Source organism: Xiphophorus couchianus, chromosome 20, assembly GCF_001444195.1.
Source record: "Xiphophorus couchianus chromosome 20, X_couchianus-1.0, whole genome shotgun sequence".
Lineage (NCBI taxonomy): Eukaryota > Metazoa > Chordata > Actinopteri > Cyprinodontiformes > Poeciliidae > Xiphophorus > Xiphophorus couchianus.
This window is the reverse complement of record NC_040247.1, coordinates 4,429,263-4,446,614: the sequence shown is the minus strand read 5'-3', so window position 1 is coordinate 4,446,614 and position 17,352 is coordinate 4,429,263. Positions and strand designations below refer to the sequence as shown.

General features: G+C 40.7%; 1 protein-coding gene across 1 annotated transcript in view; it reads left to right on the top strand.

The window, feature by feature from the left end:
- The window catches only part of cenpp (centromere protein P), a 93,130-nt gene that overhangs the window by 23,333 nt on the left and 52,445 nt on the right, over positions 1–17,352 (top strand). The gene's annotated exons all lie outside the window — the stretch shown is intronic.

The following is a 17,352-nucleotide window of genomic DNA, read 5'->3' as shown; positions in this document are numbered from 1 at the left end:
AAGTTGACAACATAAGAGAGTGAGAGTGTTTTGTCTGGAGGAAAATCTGGTGTCCAGCAGAGACATTGTCAGAAATCATTCATAATCAAACCTTTCCTCCTTTTGTCTCTGATTTTCTCTCTTCATCATCAAGAGTAGAAATGGTGACTGATGTTAATCATCAACCTGTCCTCCTCACCGACAGGTCACCAGTCTGTCTGTTTACTCAGACTGACTAAAGTCTGGATGTATTCAATGCAAATTCATTACCTGATTTAACTTATTGTACGCAGATCTATATGAGAGAATATGAGGTTCATTGTAAATTACAGAAAAATAACAATTTGACCTCAGAGGAGTAAATTTACACCAAAAAGCTCAGACAAACTTGAAAATTTTCTGATATGGAAATTGTTTTTTAGTATAACTTTCTCTGATTAAAGGAAAATATTGTAGCTATTCTCTGACATTGTAAAGTCCAAAATGTGCATGAACAAAGCTCAAAAGTTACCTGAGATGTGGGATTAAAAAAAGCCAGGAATCCACTAAGATTCGATGATGTAAATTTGCAATAAGGTTTGATACAATACTCTCAGTTAAACAGACAAAAATCTGAGGCACACAAGTAAATTGTGCTACGTGTTTCAAACATGTCCTGCATGAGACATTTGGACATCTCCCAGTTTGGCAGACATAACTTAAAAGTTTTCACAAACACTGTTACAAAGCAGCAGACTAGTTAGAATACATGATAGTCCTTGCTGCTGTAGATAGACATAGAGCTCATACCTGCAGAGGCGTGGCTCTGCTCTTCTCCCTTCCTGGACCATAAACTCCTGACCTCACTAGACTGGAACCAGAGCTTCCCTGGAGCAGAAGCTTTGGTTTCCTTATTGCTTCCTTCCTCATGGTCGCTGGTTGGGAATGAAAAAGTTGTAGAAAGGTTCACTGTGGTTCTGCCTGCAGACTTCAGGTTTGGTTCATATTAGACTTTAATTTTAATCTTAATTTTAATCTTCTTAGCCTAGAGTTGATTTGTTTGGTAAAAATGTTGGAAGCATCAGTGGATTTTTTCTTCCTGGTAAACTGTGACCGTGGACCTCCATAAATCAATTAGTAAAACCTTGTTTGATACGGTGAAGCAGCCAACATAGAATAAAGCCAAGCAGACGGAGCTGAGCCTGCTGCTGGCAGGGCTCTGAAACAACCAATCACATATTAGCTTCAGCCTCTTAGTGGAGACACCATCTAATGCACAGGTGTCAAACTCCAGTCCTCAAGGGCCGGTGTCCTGCAGTTTTTAGATGAGCCACAGACACAAAACACTGGAATGAAATGGCTTAATTAAATCCCTGTGTAGATCAGTTCTCCAGAGCCTTAATGACCTAATTATTCTATTCAGGTGGTGCAGCAGAGGCACATCTAAAAGTTGCAGGACAGCGGCCCTTGAGGACTGGAGTTTGACACACTTGATCTAATGGAACCATAACCAAACTCTGATGATGTGCACTGCTGGGCTGACCTCTGAACCTGAGGCTCAGTTAGTGGAAACTAATAAATCTGCTTCTGTTTATTATCTGGTGATAGAAAATGGAGACCAGCTTCCTGTAGTTATTGTTAGCCAGGAGAATGTGAGAACATTGTTTCTAAGCTGTTCGTCTCCATTTATGTGTCGATTTAAATCAGTGATGTCAACAAACAGCAGCTTGACATAAAACAAGATAAAAACTAAACATTCCTGGAAGTTCCTTCATCCATCCAGGCCAAGTTGTAAAGTTTAGTACAACTTGAACTTTACAACTTGTCTCCATCTCTTGTTGCTCAAGAGATGGAGACGTTAGTCTTCCCAGCAGGGTTTCTGTGGGTACGTTGAGACTCCATAAGAAGGAGAAGGACACTTCCCCTGAAAAACAGTTAAATAGAAAACATGTGACCGTTTGAGCCGTCTGTAGGAAAGGAAGAGAACCAGAGCCAGAATATAAACATCCCAGCAACATGAGCGTGCTTTGTCACAGGTGTGTTAGCAATTAGGAGCACCTTTAAACTTTTATGAGTGTGGGAAGAGAAGCAGGAGCTGGAGAATGTGTTTGTTAGGCTCACTGATTTTCTGTAGCAAAATTTGGGCTGTTGGGTTGTTTCACTGGGGTTTTACTCCCCAATAAAGCTGCTTTAAAGGGGAAACCACTCACAACAACTTTGTACATGGTCACATATGGTTATAAATCACTCACTATGAGAGGGAGGGGTCAAAGTTCACCAGATGTTCATATGAGCTCTTTCAACACAATAGAAAGATTTTCAGTATATTATATTATTTTAGCAGACACTTCAGGGCCAGAGTTTTTAAACGAGGCCAATAAAAGATCTGTAGAAAATAGAAGGTATATTGACCCAGTTAATTGGACCAATACTGATGTGTTAATGCGGATATATCCATATCTTGCTTCTTTTTCTTTGCTACTGTAATGCTTGATCTATAATAAAGCACCAAATATCTTCTTTTCAGTCTCCAATGAGATTAAAAAACTCTCCTTCTGTAATATTAAAATGAAAAACTCATCACATCTCTTCGGACCATACGTCAGATTTTAAGCAAAATGTGATAATTTTTTTTAAATAACCATTTTAACATTGTTTTTGTGGTTGTTTGAAGCCACATTTATAATTAAGAGATCAGTTTGTTTCATTACTTAGTTCATCAGAGAACAATTGGCCCAAGGTTGAATATCCATCCATTGTTTGTTTATCTGACATCAGATGCGGATAAGATATGAGAAATCTAATTTTTATAGCTGCTAGCATTATGTTCAACCCAACGACTTGAAACTGAGTCACCATAGAAGCAGCCAGAGGTCCGATTTCAAGTGGTCCGTTCCAAACAGCAGCGCGGCAACAGGAGGAGCAGGAGTCCATTTAGTTTCTAAATACATGCAGATGTGCAGCCTGAAGCGCCTGCAAGTGTTTATCCGACTGCTGAAGCTTCAGCTTCCTTTGCACTCTGCAATATAGGAAATAATCTGCTGTCAACCACACAACAGCTTTAGATTTATGGATTTAAGTGTTCTTGATTGTTCCTCTAATAGAAACGAAAAAGATGGTCCAGGTTTGGAGAAGCTTCAAATGAAGCTTCCAGTTTTGAAAACAATCAAAGTGATCTGTATGTTAATGATTCTAGAAGTTGTTTTTTTTTTTATCTCATCTTCATCTATTCAGCTTAATGCGACTTTAAAGTAGTTCTGTCATCACAATTTAACTGTGATCAGTTAAATTGGTCCAGATGGAGAAAAGGATCCAAGAATAACAACTTCGTGAGTCCAAAGCACAGATAAAACCAACCTGTTTGAAGTTCTGGTACTATAAAGACTAAATGCTCCAAATCTCCAGTTTATCTTTGATGCAGATCAATGGTACGGAGACCCCAGTTCTGACTGGAAAATGCTTTTCTGGCTCATTTGCTCTGTTGCGGTCAGTGTGACTGTGAGCAGGTGGAGGAGAGTGATAAGCAATGACAGTCATACCCCAGGTCACAGCAGAACACTGGACCACCTGGCCGGGATCGAGCAGGGATGAAAACTGACATAATGTATTAACACGGTGATGAAAAGTGTGTGTTTTGGTTGTGGCAGAGCCACCCCGTTGCTCTGACTTGCTGCCAGCAGCTGCAGACCCAACACTGGGGGTTTTTATTGCAGCTCAGAGACTTGTTGGGAATTTAATGTTAACACAAAGCAGCTACTGCAGGTTCCACAGCTTCCAAGCCTCGTTTCCACAGGTTGTTATGCTATTTGTCTGTTTCCATTGTAAAAGTGGCCCATAGAACCACCATTCCTGGGCACCCTTCAGTTGTAGATCCATAGGACAATGGTAAGGTCTGGTTAGAGCGGAGCTAATGGTGTCACACGACTCAAAAATGTCACTCGCCTGCCCAGTGAGACTCCAGCTGGAGGTGGAAACCTCTCTGGAAAACAACGGACCATAAAACAGGGTACCGAGCCGGACCGACCCGTACCTCTCACTCAAAACGAGGCATAAATGAAGCAAACATAGAAGAGTCAAATAGGATTCTGTGGGACTACAGCTGCTGCCACCGCTGGGTATCTGGGACTAGCACAGAAACAATCAACTGATTTTTACTGGATACAAACTGGCTTTATAAAAGGTTTGCAAATAGTGAATTATTCAATCCACCCTGTGCATTAATAAATTTTTATTCAATATAAATGGACAAGCATAACCACTGAACACTTTATAAGGTACACCTTTTGAACTGTTTGACTCTTCTAATCACGACGTCAACTCAGTGTCTCTAGGCTTGGTTAAGACAACTTGCTGAAGTTGAAACTGGGCATCAGAATGAGAAAGAAATCAACTCTGACGTTTCAAGGTTACTGGTGCCAGAAAGGCTTGTATATTGCAGGAACTGCTGGTCTCTGGCTCTCAACCTTCTCTCTGGTTTACTGAGATCGGACTAACAAGGGACAGATATCCAGTGAGCAGTAGCTGAGTGAATGTAAATACCTTGTTGACGTCAGAGGAGAGTACTTGTCACGACCATAAAGGAGCATACGCTATGAAGCTGCCTGGGAATTATGTCCACTGTAAGCAACCAACCCTCACTGCGAAGAGAGTGCCGAGTCAAATGATATCTTTGCCCAGTCTTGCTCTGACTTTAATTGCTATTGGAAGTGGCCAACACAGACTGAAACTACAACCAAAGGCAGCACGGAACTTGGCATCATTGTTCACAATTCCCCCTTCTGTTTGCTGATGGCCCAGATGAATTTCATCTTGAGAAAGCCAGCTTAATGGGGGAAAAACCCAGATGCTGTTGTTTTGTAGGAATGCAACAGCCAGGCTAGTTTGGCAGCAGTCAGGCTTGGGTTTAGCTTGTGGGCCAGAAAGCAAGTGGTGGGTGCAAAGACTTTTTAAAGGCATTATATTTGTACCATCATTTTCTGCAGGTGCAACATCTTAGCAATGGTTTGCATTACTTTAGCAAATCTGCAAGTGAATACACCCAGTGGCTTAAAAAGTTCTGACCTTGCTTTGTTTCCTCTTGTTTTCGATCCAAACAGCCCAACTTCCCTATAATCCTTCAAACTGCTCCTGATCTCCAGCTTTTCTGGAGATTTGTTAAGGTTTTATTGGGGATTTGCTGTTTGTCACTAACAATAAGTCAGTTGTGTTGACACCAACAGGAAACTTACCAAGGAACAGATTTCAAATGAAACATCTCCCAGCTTCTATCATGCCCTTTCTGGGTTTGTTCCAAGTTTTTTCAGTATGGCTTTGAGATACTGTTTCTCTGCTGGAGAAGTTTTTACTGGCCCTAGAATTATTGTATTTACATGTTTCTGGGACGCTTGTAAATTTGATGCGCAAGGGACATCTGCTAACAACAGCGATGGACGACAAAGCTGCTTCTAATAGCACTTTGCAATAATCTGATGATTGAAGAACCTGAATGACCAGTTTAAAAACTATAAATATCTTTGTTGTTGAGCCCATATATCTATTTATTTATTTAATAAATAGATAGCAGCAAAAACAATTTTTGAATTGAAAATGTTGCTTATTTTGTTGATATATAGTTTTCGATTCCTTGCAGTTAATTAATTACAAACCCAGGAACTAACTTGATTAAAACTTTGAATCAAGTCCCACCACTAGTTTTTAGATATGCCTCATCTTCTTTGGCCCACCAAATCTCCAGAGTCATCATACTTCAGCTGAACACCATGTTGCAATATTCCACAATACGACATAAATCTACGAGTTCAGAACACAGTCCAACAACTGATCAGTTCCCATCTGGTGGTGTTATGCGATGAAAAATGAAAAACTTCTTGAGTTTCCAAATATTTGACTCAATCCAGCATTAAACATGGGAGTTCTTTGAGCTTGCCAAAGAATCTGTTAAATGTGGTTTTTTAACTGCTCCGTCATCAGATGCTCTACCAGAAAGATGCAAAAGCATTTTCAACATAGTCTTTTGTTGTCTTTTCCTGCTGCTTGACAGTTTTAAATAAAATTAGTTCTTTGAGGTGACTTTCTGTGAGCGTCCGTTGTTACTACTGTTATATTTTGGAATTTGGAGTTCCTGGGCTAGAAGAGGTATTTTGTCCACCAGTTTACCGCAGAAGTGAGTTCTTTTCCTTCTGCCGAGTCTTGGTTCAAACCCTGGAAATCGGCCTTGGAATTTGAGTCCCGGAGGACGGCCTGATGGTAGAAACAGAGCAACTGCAGCTTCCAGAAGGAGACCACCACTTTAGTTTTACAAACAACAGGTTAGGATTTAATTTCTTCAGCATTTTTGTCTTTTCCTGGGATTTCTCATTTTAAATAGAACCGTTTTGTTTTTAATGGTTTTTCCACATTATATGTTTTTTCATGAATCTTAAGGAAAGAAGTAATGAAGCTGATTTCTTCGTAGGTCGTTACTTTAACAGTGTGTGCTTGATTTGCACCATATTGCCATGAAGTCTTGGCTTCATGTAGATATGCCGTGTTGGACCGCAGGAGCCCTGCTGTTATGGCAAGATGCAAAGCAGATGTTTGGGATGCACGAGGAGGAAGGCCGGGATTTCAAGTTTGCCGTTGGACATACAGCTTTATCATGATTCACATGCTCCTCTCTGTGTGAGAAGACTGATAGATTTCTGTTAAGATTAAATGTCTGTTAGCGGCTTTCAACTGATTTTACCTCTCAGTCAGTTTGATATGACAGTGAGCCATTGTCTGGTCCTGATTTCAATATTATTGGATTTTTTTGTTTCTGTTTTTCAATTTTGTCAGGGTTTTTCTGTAGCGTTTTTGCTCAGATTTCATCAGATTTTATTTAACTCAGCTGTATATACTTTGTTTTGTTTAACCAGGAGTTTTAGTCTGGGTTGTGTTGTGAATTTATCAGGATCTCCTATGCTCCTGTAAAGCTACTCAGTGTTTACAGTAAAGAGATTTTCATGCTTCTCAGAGCCTGGAAACTCTTATCCCAGCATGAGATTTACTGTCAGTCCCTCTTGGCCCCCTACATGTGAGGGTTTTCCAGTCGTGAGAATTCCTGCCCATGTTATTGCTGCTGTGTACGTTTAAGGCCTAAACCTGGATGTTTAATGTAGGCTAACAATCGTATTTATGACTGAGGTTAAACACTTCTCCTGGTACTCATGTAAAGGATGTAGTTAGCATAATGACTCTAGTAATTACTGGCCAAGCTTTATACCAAAGCTTTAGATCCAGCTCTCCAGAATTCAGTTTTAGTGCAGACCTCGTGTGAGGTCACATAAAGTTTAGATAGTTCTCAAACTGGTCTTGTAATAACAAGAGTTCTTTTAATATCCCCACTTAGGTGCTACCACACTTACCAATAGTGAGCAAAGGCAATAACATTTTAGCCTTATTTGCACTCTGTCCAACCTGAACATAAACTTCTTGCGCTATGGGTCTTTCATTTTTACTCTTATATTCTCACGCACCATAAATATTGTTCCAAACAAAGATGTTACTTCTCCTTTACCTGGAAATACATAACACACCATATAGTACCAGACCATACAACCACACCAGACCATACCACAACACATTATACCATGCCATGCCACACTATGCCATGCCGTACCATACCATACCATACCATACCATACCATACCATACCATACCATACCAGTTAGTACCAGACCACACCATAACACATCATACCATAACATACCATATCATACCAGACCGTACCACAACACATTATACCAGACCATACCATACCAGTTAGTTCCAGACCATACCATACCAGTTAGTACCACACCATACCAGTTAGTACCATACCATACTATGCCATTCCATGCCATATCACGGCATTTAGTACCAGACCACACCATACCACTCCATACCACACTAGTTAGTACCATACCATACCCTACCACAGTGGTCCCCAACCTCAGGCCATAGACCGGTATCGGTCCGTGGACCAATTGGTACCGGGCCGCGCAAGAAATAATTAAATATTTCCATTTTATGTATTATTTGAGTCTGGAGGATGATCGGATCTCTCGGTTGCGTCTTGCTCACCAACATTGAGCCCACCTCATCACTCCCAGGTGGAACCGTCTTGTTGCAGAGAAATAAGCTCAGGGCTCCCATTAGTCGTTATCGTGAATTAAAATTTTCACAAAAGTAAAATGTTCGTTTTTGTGGCGCATCTGTATCTTATTTTGAAGGGATATGTAAACGTTACCATAGCAACCAGAGTCAGAGAGCGTTAGGGCAGTGGTTGAGACGAGATGAGAGGAGTAGAGCTTGTGAGTTTTAGGTCTGGTTCACACGGCACAATTTAAGGATTGTCGGACGATTTTCCAAACTTCTGTGACCACACACGACACGAGCCGATAAAAGTCCAACAGGTTCGGTCGGTTCGTGTGTCCAGCCACACGGCAGGAGCAACCTGAGCCTGTTCAATTCTGACACTCCCATAAAAGTTTTTTTTAAATTCTATGTAAATATTTTACGTTACAACTTGGAGATCACTCGCTTATAGACAAGTGCAGCCTTGTCTATAAGCATATATTGTATGTACTTTTTTATTTTTAAAGTTAGTGGGTTCTATTTGGGTGCAGTCAATAATCTGTAGTTGCCCACTCAGGTCATTCACAGCCTGCGTGAATGACCTTTTTTAAAGTATCTGTTTTTAAATTGTTTTGATTGTTTTATACTTGTGCATATGTATTAATTGTTTTTATCTTGTAACCAGGTTGCTATGTATTGCAAATTTTTTGCTCAGGTCCCTCTTGAAAATGAGATCTAGATCTCAACGGGGTTTACCTGATTAAAAAAAGGAATATATATATATATATCTGTTATATTGAGAAATTGGTTATTTTAACAGCTCTTCAGTGGACTGAGTTACATGTAGTTCTAAAACAATAACAGAAACCTCTCTAATATTAGTACTGTATACAGTGGTTAAACTCACAGCTCTGCCTGAAGAGCAGAGGACGGAGCTTTAAATGCTGGTAGTTGTAAGTAGACTGGACCAGAACCAAAAACCTATTGGAACTAGTTGTAAGTAAGACAGATTTTCCTTTTTCTTGTCTTGATTTTTTGTAAGCAGACTTTCTTTGTGAGTACTGGACAACAGAGCCGCTCCAATTAAACTGTCAACTGGGACACAATGTTTTGGACCAAACCAGTCTGAAACATGTGGGGAGGATTACTGGTTGACTGGGTTCCAGTTTGCGTTGGTATGGTACTCTGGTGACTACTGGACCTGTTATCCCGGCATTCCAAACATTTTCTTTTTCCCAGACAGCAACTTCAGAACCGATGAACCCAAAAATGTTCTTTTTCTTCAGTCTGGACAATAATTCACAATCAGCCTTTATTTTCACTGTTGATTTCTAAATGTCTGAAAGTGATTCAGTTTATAGCCATCCCAGCACTAAACTGTTGGATCAGTAGGATGCATTCTTAGACCAACTTGGGGGGTTGTCAGGCTTGGAAAATGTGGAGTCAAGATCATGAGTGTGAGTATCTTAATCAAATGGCTGTTTTCATTTTAGTTGCTTGTTTTGGTTCTTTATAACCAACAAAGACAATAAAATTCTGGGTTAGGCTTTTTTCTTGTATAAACAGACTTTAAAAAATAGTGGCGCCCAACCTGCCGCAGAAACCAGTTTAATTCTACAGAAACACAGTTCTGTTTTTGTGAAACCAACATCATACTCTTGCCTTCACTGCTTCACGGCCTGAAAGAAGGCACTTCTTCTCCTAGACTTTTGTTTTCACTCTGGCCGTTGCCTCTTTCCAGCAACCTGGATTCATGTTTCACATGGAGGCTTGGTCAGCTGCTGCATGTTGTCTTTCTGGAGGCTGGAGGCAGAAATTATCCTGGTAGTGAGTCCTGGTTAGGAGTCATAACCTCATCTTCATCTGGTCACACCCAGTGATGGGGTAAAGAGTAAGGGTAGCACATCTCAGGTACAGATGTTGAGGAGTCAGATATTCTGCTGGAAAACAAGATTAGCAAAACAAAATGTGCTCCATATACTAGAGAAGCCTTCACGCACCATTTGCACTGAGGCACAGATGTTGGCTGCGGCATAATCAAAGACCAAAGACGGCCCTCACACACTCTTCAAAAACTTTTACGGTAACACTTATGGCATGTGAACGGGAAGATGCTGTTCAGACATGTTCTCTGAGTCAATTTAAACATCTCAACAACTGTCTCAGTCCAATCAGTAAAACTGGACCGATGTGTACAATCCATCTTGTTGTCATTTGTGTTGTTGTCTGGAGGAAAAGGGGTAGAGGTTGGTCATGTGACAGTGATGCAGCAAAAGATTGTGGGAAGTTTAGCTGAAGCAGAGAAGCAATGTAGGCCATGCTGTCGTTTGTTCCCCTTTGGCCACATGGGTATCGAAATATGTATATAATATTGGTTAATATCGGCCATTACAGTGGCTTTTATTTTGGCTCACATTTTCCTATTACTTCCTCCATCTTAAATGCACATAGATGTACATATTGATTTTTTTATTTCCTCCACTTGATGTCTGCATGCTGCAATCGTGTGGTTTCAAAGTGAAATTTCTTGTTTGTGCACATGATGTTGGCAAGTAACGCTGGTTCTGGTTCTGTAAGTGAATGACAGCCAGGTCAGTTCTAATGTTGGTCTAAAGCCGCCTCTAACTCTCGGTGTGGTTTACGTAACTTCTGAAACATCATTCTGCAGGTTCCTCATGACGAATTGCTCTCAAATAATTCCTGAGACTTTAGTTTCTCTTTAACATCACGTTACCTGCATACATGAGGAAAATTATCGTACTGTTGGTAAATGGAAAGCTCTGGCTCTGAGAAGCACTGAAATAAATCGACGGTTTGTGATCTGAGTCGATACCCCGGTCATCCTGACTCCAGAATCAGGAGTTATTGGGAACATTTATTTATCCAGTCTATTTAATTATGAGCCCATCAATCAAGGCTGTGTCAAGTGGTACAGTAGTCCGCACTGTTTGCGTTCCCTCTCCTCAACGCTCCAGTTCAGCTGAGATGTTATTTCATGTGGTTAACGTCGACTCTTTGGAGGCTGGGGGATTCTGGGAAATTCCCATGTTAATGTAATTATGTCTGTTTAATAGGACATTGTGGTCTTGAGTGTTTCCTTTAGCGCTAATTGTGATGAGGAGAACACAACTGTCCTCTCAGCAGTGGGCTCCATCTGGTTAAAATCTCTTTTTATTGGAGCGCTCTTCAAAAGTTCTGGCTTCAGCATCACTACTGGCTTCAATAACAGTGAGTCTGGGACTCTGCTGACCCTCTGTCTCCATATTCTGTCTGTTTCTCTCATTTCAGCTATATTCACTGGCTCTGGAAGTTATACACTGCAAACTGATTTAAGACCCAGATATTCAAATTGGTAATAAAAGGAGCTAAATACTGCATAATCTGTAAAGAATTGCAGAAATCCTGACTGTCATCCATTTAAAGCTCAAAGTAATCTTTTCTGGGATTGTTTGGTCAGAAAAAAAAACACTTTATGAATTTTTAAACATTCAGTGATTAAAGATAAACCTGTTCCCAAGTTTGCTGTCCAAGTAATGAAATTAGAAGAGGCCTGGAGGGACAGAAAACCAGGGAAAGGATAAGAAGAGATGATCCATTTCTCCTGTTGATCTTTTGCTCTCAGTTTGACTGACCTCAGAAAAAGCAGAAAATTAGAATACCGGAATAAAAATTAAACAATAATGAACGTCTATACACAGACTAACTCTGCATCACAAAGATAACAGAAAAATGAACATTGCAGCAGAATTGTCACTTTCTTTGGTTTTTCTGTTTGTCGTGTTTTCTGGTTGCCTTTTCAATCAATCAATCAATCAATCAATCAATCAGTCAAGTTTATTTATTTAGCACATTTCAACAAAAAGGCAGTTCAAAGTACTTTACACCATAAAAATACAAAAATAAAAAGTCATAAAAACAACATGCAGTCATCAATTGAGAAACTAGTAATAAACATTACATTTTGTCTGGTTCTATAATTAAAATCATCAATGGACGTCAAATATATTGATCAATGTTTCATTTATTATGGTTCAAAAGTAACTCTAACCAGGTGGGTTTTTTGTCTAGACAAAAAACCAGGTGGGTTTTTGAAGGAAGTCAGTGTTTCAACTGTTTTGCAGTTTTCTGGATCTGTTCTAGATTTGTGGTGCATAGAAATTGAATGCTGCTTCTTCATGTTTAGTTTCGGTTCTGGGGATTCAGAGCGGACCAGAACAAGAACACCTGAGAAGGTTGATATCATGCAAACTCCTTACAGAAGGAGGTTAAATCGGGTTTTGAACCTCTTTCATTCCCTCCATCTGCAGCTCAGCCTCAGACACGATGAGAATTCATCTTTTGGTGGAAAAACCTGGAGCACCAATGGAAAACTCTAAAACAAACAGGAAAATCTGGCAACGTGGATAATGATAAATGGGGATATCTGTCTTATTCAAATGTATTTTACAGAATTATCTTCTGTATTTAAACCTTGTTGCTCCCACAGACTTTTTTTAGTTGCAGCCCAGTCTCTCCCACACGGCCGTCATAAGGCCAGTTTTTCCACTCCAGCCAGACAGCCGTTGGCCTGTTGGCCTTGTTGCTCATTTTTCATGTCAATCTTTTCCCTGCAGAAAACATCAGGCTGAGATTGTCTCACAAGAACAAACAGGCCTCTCAGTCCTCGCCTGTAAACATTTTAATTTCACTGGCCTCATTAAGCCTTGGCCCGTTTCTGGGTGAGCTGGTGGTCTATGTTTCAGATTTTGTTGGACAGTAACTGTGTGCTGACGGAGTTCTCAAAGCCTAAATGTCCAATTTTCTCCAACTTTTGAGCGTTCTTTGCCGTGATCTTGGCATCCTGGAGCGCTGGGTTCCTCTGAAAGCATCTGCAGCCGTCTGCAGAGACTCTGCTCATTAGCTGTTTGGGTTTTTTGGCTGAAGCAGAACAGACTTCAAAACCTTTAAAAAAGTGTAGATGTGCTGAGGACGGGTTTTTCTTTTTGGACTTGTGGAGCAAAAAAATAAAAAAGACACTCAGCTCCCCAATTTGTTTTTCTCAGAAGCATCTGTTAAAACTTCTTCTTTTTCTTCTGCTCAAGACATTTGAGTTTGATGTCTGCAAACGGTCATCATTGTTTCCAGTTATTGACATTTTTGCTTACAGTCAACGTCAGTGAAAGCCTCAGAGTCCTTCTTGTTTGCCCTCTGAACCCATATTGTTTGGGTTTTAGCTTTCAAATACAGTCAGAATCAAAACCGACTTCTGCTTTCAAGTATTATGTAAGGAAGAAAGTAATACTAATAGAAAATACTGACAGAAGTTCAAGTAGGGATTAATGCTGGTTCTTCCTGCCGTGGCTGTAGAAAAGCTCAACTCTTGGTCTCATTGATCCTAGTTGATCTTGGATAATATTCCTGTTTGGAAAACAGCAAGATGATTTTTAAAAAGATCTTTCTAAAACAATTGTTCAGCCCTGAAAAGATCCATATAGATGCTGGTTGCCTGCTTGTGGCCGATACTTTGACATATTGGGATCGGTCCAATAAGTAAAACTGGACTAATACGATGTTTATTTCCATATTGTTGCTGTTTGTGATTGACTGTCATGTGGTATAAGTTTGGTCATGTGACTGTTGTAGTGATGCAGTGCAGGATTGTGAGGTGTTGAAAGTATGGGGAAATAATATCGGTAAATATCAGTTATCAACCATCCTAACAGCAATATTAATAACTGGACATCATTATTGGGCTACATTTTCATGTCAGTACATTCCTAAAGCGTGACATTTAGAGCGTGTTTTGTTTTTGTGAATGCATGTATTCATGCATATTTTGTACATTTTTAATTTTTTCTGCTCTGTTGCACATTTCTTTTAAGAACAGTTATTTTTTATGTTGCTAACCTGCTGCTGGTTCACCTTAATTCCCCTGCTGAGGGACAATAAAGGAAGTTTCTATTCTATTTGTCTCTGATATATTACTGATTTGAATTTAGCATTAAAGGTCAATTGTGAAGGGTTTAGTGGGACCTGCTGGCAGAGTGGCAGATTGCAACTAGCTAAACAAAAACAGATTATTATGCGACAGTTGTGCAAGCAGAGCAAGCTGGAGATGGGCAGCAGGTAGACATGTCCTGATGGAAGACGGAGAAATCTGGCAGTGATGTAGAAGGATATGAAGAGGAGTGAAAATCCTGAAGTTGAGTGTGTGTGAGAGAGAGAGAAAGAGTGAGTGTGAGACGTGGCAGAACGAAGCCTGGCCAAGCGGCAGATCTTTTCCATATGTTTCCTGGAGACAGACAGAGTGAGGCTGCTCCCCCCCTCTCACCCAGTCGTCATTTAAACCGCCAGAAACCAGTGAAACAGCAACACAGCTCAACGCTGGGATATTGGAACTGCAGCTCTGCCTCGGTTCAGACAGGTGTTGGCTTCCTGGAGAAACCAGGAGTCAAAGAAAACTCTCAGGTTTTCACCTCCAACAATCCCAGGTGTGTTTCACCATGAAGAGTTACTGCTTGCAGAGAGAGAGTAAGGAGCCCAGGAGTTCCCCCCTTTCAAAGCTGTGACCTTTGACACTCATTAAATCATCCATACCTTTTCTGACTCCAGGCAGGAAAACATTGGCTGACAGTTTTTCTCCAAATGTCAGTGGAGACCAAAGCAGAGCTAAAGGAGCCGCTAGAATCACCATGGAAACGAATCGAACACTCTAAGCATCGTGTTGATAACTGTTTGAGCTTCAGTGCTGTTCCTACAGTTTTCCTCTGCTGCCCCCTTGTGAAAAAATACAATAATGCAACATTCCTGATCCTTCCAGACAACAATGTAAGGGATTAGTGCGATGTGTATAAAAACCCAAACCCAGCCTTCATTTCTTCCTACTTTTAAAGCTGATCTTCAGAAGTTCGCTTTGGACTTTGGCTCAGCCTCGGTTCCCTTCTCATAGGATTATGTGGTTTGGTTAGTCAGTTAACTTCAGCCTGTAAATCATTCTGGCATAAAATAACTCCTAATTTTGTCCGTCCATCCATCCATCCATTCATCCATCTTCTTCCGCTTATCCGGGGTCGGGTCATGGAGGTAGCAGCTTCAGAAGGAAGGACCAGACTTCCCTCTCCCCAGCCACCTGTTCCAGCTCCTCCTAATTTAACCACATAAAATTTTATACGTCATCACTTTTACAACTTTTAGTTTTCACCTATATTCAGGCTTACATCTCATTATTTTTCTGCTCTTTTCTATCTTTGCAGTTAAGAAATGTATAAACATTTTGAGGGGAAAAAGCGAACACAAGGCAGCCGTAATTTGGTTTGGGCTGCCAAACTTGAGTTTTAATGTATAACTTAAAACTGGCCAGAATACAAGGCCAAAATCCCCAAACTTAAATTTGATTTTATTGAAGAGAATATTTCTCATATTTTATCTTCTGATGAATAGTCAAGGGATCAGTTGACAGAGAAAAGTATTTTGGAGACCCAACAAACTGGCACCACAGCTGGGGATTTAAAGCAGCGATCTATGGGGAACTCAGTCTGCTTGTAATTCTTCTTTGTGGTAAATGATCTCTTCTGACTAAAACTGTAATTCAAAATGCTAAAACTCTGGCAGGAATGGAATTTTTTTAACATAAAATGACTTATTTGCGTTAAAATTAATGGGGAGCCTAATTGGGATTTATTTGTGCAATAAACCCCAGTATTGGTAGGGGTTTTTAACCACAGTCGCCCGTAAATAGATCCTTGAACACTTCAGACTTTCCCTAAAAACGCTTATCGCTGCCTTTTAATTGGTGAAACACCAAATATACATTAACATACATTAATATGCACAGTGGAAACAATCTTAGCATGGTTAAAAGCTAACATCTACAGTCTTTCTTATCTCTATTCTTGGGGCTTGGCCAATCAGCACCAAGGAAGATGAAGGGTGCATTTGGACTGGTTGCTTTGCAAATAAATGAAATACTTCAGCTATAGAATAGAATAGAATAGAAGAATAGAATAGAAGTACTTTATTCATCCCAGCAGGGAAATTACTTCGCAGTTACAGCATAGAGACAAGACAAGACAAGACACAATAACAACGTCCGGATGTTGAGTCTGGAGTTTGGCTGCGGTAGAGCTGATGACGTCACAGGCCACCGCTGCATCAGCTGATGGGGGAATGTAAACAGCAATCAAAATGGCGGACGTAAACTCCCTCGGTAAATAACACGGCCGCATTCCCACAGCCAGAAGTTCAATGTCCGGGCTACAAATCTGTTCCTTCACGTTAACATGACCGGGATTACACCACCTCTCACTCACATAAGTGCAACCCCGCCACCCCTCCTCTTCCGACTCTTGGAAAGGTCCCTGTCCCCCGCACCAAGGAAAATCCAGGAACCTCCATGCTGTAGTCCGGAATAAGCGAGTGTAGCCAGGTTTCCGTGAAGCAGAGATACTGCACTCCCAGTACTCCTTCTGGATCCTAACCAGTGCCGTGAGTTCGTCTGTCCAATTTACCAAAGACCTCACGTTCCCCACAATAATCGCCGGTAACGCTGGCCTGCGCCGTCTCTTCTTCTACCTCCGTTTACCTCCAGACCCGCAGCCCCGTCATCTCCTCCGTAACTCCTCCGGAACCACAGGCCCGTCTCCGGGCAGCAGCAGAGGCCCACACAGCGCAATCAGCCGTTCACGCGAGCAAACAATGCCGCTACTCCACTCGGCGAGGTTCTCCGCAACCAAGAGTAGAAAAAGTAGCAGACGAACGCGGAGAACATCGACAGAACCACATCCAGCCATTGTAGAAAGCCCAACTGATGATCCATGGGTTCTTCAAGCACGGATCCTTAATCGGTTACAGCAAATATACACAGACAAACACACACGACTGGAGCTACGTCTGCAGGCAGCCAGCTGCGCCGGCGTCATCTTGACGCCATCTTGACTACCCAGGTTGCATAATCTTTACAATATTTTAGATATGATCCACAAAAGAAAATACCAAAACAGGAATAGGCAGGGATCCGATTACATTTATATACTTTTTAAATTGTTAATAACTGCAACTGACTTTATTATGTAATTTCGACCTTATTGTGCAATATGTTATTCTTAGTTTTGTTTTTATATATTTTAACCTTTATGTGAACCTACATTACTTGAGGTTCTGTCACTTTGCTGCAGTTAACCTGATTTTATTTTCTCTTTGGGACAGTAAAAAAGGATATTTCTATTCTATTCTTTTAAATTGGATGCGTTTTAGGAAATGACATTTCAAAACCATCTTTTGTCACAATGAAACTATTTGTTTTTATTACGTTTGTAGAATCTAAAATATCCCACGTAGTTA